Source organism: Crocodylus porosus, unplaced genomic scaffold (genome assembly GCF_001723895.1).
Source record: "Crocodylus porosus isolate Cpor-Errol unplaced genomic scaffold, CroPor_comp1, whole genome shotgun sequence".
Classification (NCBI taxonomy): Eukaryota; Metazoa; Chordata; order Crocodylia; family Crocodylidae; genus Crocodylus; species Crocodylus porosus.
This window is the reverse complement of record NW_017728931.1, coordinates 1,900,240-1,904,076: the sequence shown is the minus strand read 5'-3', so window position 1 is coordinate 1,904,076 and position 3,837 is coordinate 1,900,240. Positions and strand designations below refer to the sequence as shown.

General features: G+C 42.7%; 1 long non-coding RNA gene across 1 annotated transcript in view; it reads right to left on the bottom strand.

Annotated features, from left to right (window-relative positions):
- Nucleotides 1-3,603, bottom strand: part of LOC109316181 — a 13,768-nt gene extending 10,165 nt beyond the window's left edge. Inside the window, exon 1 of the long non-coding RNA XR_002102745.1 lies at nucleotides 3,399-3,603. This is a non-coding gene — a long non-coding RNA (uncharacterized LOC109316181). The remainder of the gene's footprint in view (nucleotides 1-3,398) is intronic.
- Between the last annotated feature and the right edge of the window lie 234 nt (nucleotides 3,604-3,837).

The following is a 3,837-nucleotide window of genomic DNA, read 5'->3' as shown; positions in this document are numbered from 1 at the left end:
TGCTCAGGTCCCTTCTGACCCTCCTAACTATGAATGTTTCCATAAGCCATGTACATGTTTAATCCTTTTAGAGACATCCTCATACCCAATCCATAACTCATATGAATGGGTCTCCAGGCTCACAGTAGAGATCAGGTCCACAGTGATACGCTGTGACAAACATGTACCATAAGTTAATTATGAATTGCAAGAAAATGCATTTCTTTTGATCAGTTTTCAATGGCACTCCCTGAAAGCTGCTTGTAGGAGTGTGCGAAGTGGGCCTATTCGATCGGATTTGGCCTAAATCGGGGACAGTGATTTGATTCATCGATCAGATCATTGTCCCTGATTTGATTCGGCCAAATCCGAATCTGAAGATTTGATGCTGATTCAGAGACTCAGCAATTCAGCTATAGACACAGCTTTAAATGTTTTTTCTACATACCTCGAGGTACCAGGCGTGGGTCGTGAACACTACGATGCTGGGGCAGATGGAGTGTCCCACAGAAGTGTGGGAGGCCCCCCCCCACATGCTCTGTGGTAAACCCAGAAGTGGACTGGAAGTATTTCCGGTCCTCTTCCAGGTCCGGCGGGAAGCGTGCTGAGGGCCCCCCTCTCCCCCACTCAATGACTGGCTGCAGGGGGACCCCGTATGCCCTCCCAGACTCAGAAGGCACCAGTTGCCAAGCTGGGAGGGTGCAGGGGGCCCCCCGGCGTGCTCCCTGGCAGACCCAGAAGTGGACCAGAAGTCCTTCTGGTCCACTTCTGGGTCTGCAGCCAAGTGTGCTGGGGAGCCCCCTACATTCCTGTGGGATGCTCCATGCACCCCAGCACTGCAGCATTCATGAGCTGCCTGGTACCTTGAGGTATATAGAAAAAACATTTAAAGCTGTGTCTATGTCCAAATCTCCGAATCTTTCCAAATCTCTCCGAATTGATTTGGAGGGTTCCGATTTGATTCAGAGAGATTAAAGGGTCTCCTGATTCGATTTGGATTCAGAGATTCAGTCACCAAATCAGGCTGAATCTCTGCTGAATCGAATCAGGGACTGAAGCTTCACACAGCCGTAACTGCTTGCTCCAGTATTTGCTCCCTTTCACAATGGGGATAGGAACATCTGATTTACCTTTTCTTTATTGGTCATTATTATTTATACCTCTAAATATGTCTTATTATTTATCTCCTCTTGGTATTAGCAATCCCAGTCTTCACAGCCTCTTTTTAGAGGGGTTCATCTGTGATCTCCTACTGCTAGTATCTCTCTAATGAGACAGCTTAAGTTCAGTTCTGGTCACGCTGTGGATTTTCTTACCTAATGGTTGTGTCGGGGGAAGCTATACATGCACAATCTTAACTCTTACAACTATGCAGTGAATTTTGCTTAGGTAAGATTGAGCTAGAGGTGTTCAAATGACTTGGTCAAAACAATCGAGCCTTTACACTCATACTACCACAAAGCTGATTCCAGCCTGAACTTACATTACATAATGTAGTATGAACAGACAAGTGTGTGTGTATAGTTAATATGGGACAAGATTTCCCCAACCTAAAGAAGTAAAGTTAGCCTTCCCAATTTATACTGAGACATGTGTCTGATTTTCAAAACTGCCAAGCTTTCAATGAATCCCACTGGGAGGTGTTGGGTGCTCAGCACTTTTAGAAGCAAGAACTTTTGACTTTAAACACTAACTCAGCAAAGGCATATTAGAAAACTCCTGAGGCCTGGATCTAAACAACCTGAAATCTACAAAAAGAAGTAGCTACTGAGTTGCTTTGATGAACAATCATAATTATTGATAACAACAAGACTAGCATTTGAAATGCACTGATCAGATACTATTAAAAGAAAACTAAGAGATTCTGCAGGTAAAATGCATAAGCAGATTAAAAAAAAATTAAAGCAAAAAGGGATGCTAGAATAAATTAGCCATCTTAGGGTATTAATAAATGTATAAGTAGTTTGAAATGCAAAACACATAACTTTAGAGTTTAATTTAAATTCTATGAAAGCCTGGATTAAGGAAGCAGGGTATAGTGTTTGAAGAAAAAAAGCTTAGAACTTCATTTCTTATGTTCAATACCTCTCAAAGGTATTTTAATATATTATGTCTGTACACATGGCTTTATTTTTAGACCAGCATAGGCAGAATGTCTATAGTGAAGGCTCCTCAATATTTTTATGGTAAGATTGTTTTTGCTTGTGAAATTAACTGTTTGGGCTCAATTTTCCCATGTCTACTAGTATCAGGGTAAATTATTTGGAAAGTTTTGGATAAAATGGCTCATCCATTTCATAAGGAAAGACTGGGGTGGGAATGGGGTGAAATTTGTGACTTGCCTTGTTGAGAATTTTTTTTTTTTTTACAACTATTCTTACAACTGTTTCATGGACAGCCTTGGTACCTTCATACATTGAAATGGTGACTTGAAATCTGGCAAGAGGATTCCTATGTTGTTGTAGATATGCCTTGAGCTGCCTGCATAAAAATCCACTGACATTTGGCTGAAGTGCAACCCTATGAAAATCTGTTTGCACATGCTCAGTATTAAAATTTGGCAACTAACTTTCAATGCAGTTGTAAACTACAATGAATATGTTCCAACTCAGGGCTACTGGGGCTCACAGCAGGACTTGCCCTGCAATTGTTGCTCCCAGCTGCCAGAAACAATTGCAAAGCCAAGGGCAAGAAAACCCCTCCTCCAGTGTCGTTATACTGGTCAAGGAGGTAGCATGATGCCTTGAGAGCACTGGAGAGAGAGTCTTTTTGTTTTTGTTTTTGGTGCTGACAGCACTGTGGGCAGCAGCTGCATCCCTTGCACTTCGCTCATGCCAAAACACTGGAGCCCCTGGCTTACAAAAGGGTCTTTGGAAGCCAAGCAAAATCCCCAGTACTATGGAAGTCCTCCCTGGGGTTAGAACTTGAGTTTGCACTAGTTTAGTTTCTTTATCTGGCAGAAAATGGCCAGAGGAGAGATGAGACTTTCTCTCTCTGTCTTCTGGAAGTGAGGGGTTAGTGGCAGCAGGTTAGTTTCTCATCCATTCCATGCTCTTTTAAAATGTGAAACCAACTGGGAATGGGAAAAAACCCATTAATCTGTCTTTTAGGAAGCTCAAATGAAGATGGACTATTGCTCTGAATTCCCTAAGCCAAAGAAACTGTGATCTCCCAGTCAGCTCTATAGCAGGCCAGGCTGACAATGCCTCAGGTTCACAAAGAATAACACCTTGCTCTATGATTAACTCTGCAGACTACTGAGCATGAACAAGGAGGTGTCAACAATCCAGCCCTTAGGCATTTGTAAAGGGGCTGTCACAGTATTCAGGCACTTAAAGGACTATACAGTTTACGTGGCACAGTATAAGAGACAGCCATGTATGAGGATGCAATATTAGGTAAGAGACAAGGTTCCATACCTGAGACCCGCTTTTGATGAACTAAGGTTCCCTTTCAGATGACACGTCTCCCTCTGCTCCGCTGCTTGCACTGGGGTCATCCTTACTACGAGGGGCATTTCTTTCTCTACTTGATTCAGAAGGTACCTTGGTTCTGGTCTTCTCTTTTCTTTGCTGCTGTTTTTCAAGCTTGGTGAGCTGTTTGCAAAGAAAACATACAAATAGAATTAATAGCTGACAATGCCATCAGAAAATTTGTCAGTTCGGACCTCTCAGACTCAGGATTGTACTCTACTTCCCAGAGCGCACAATCTAGTCATTTGCCACTATGGAAAATGATCAAAACTAGGATCCTAAAAGGAAATCTCAGCTTCACTGTTCTTAAAAGCGTTCTCCTGGAAAGCCATTGGGGCCCACAGGTTTGTGGTTAAGAAGAGGCACTATGATTTCAGGGAATACT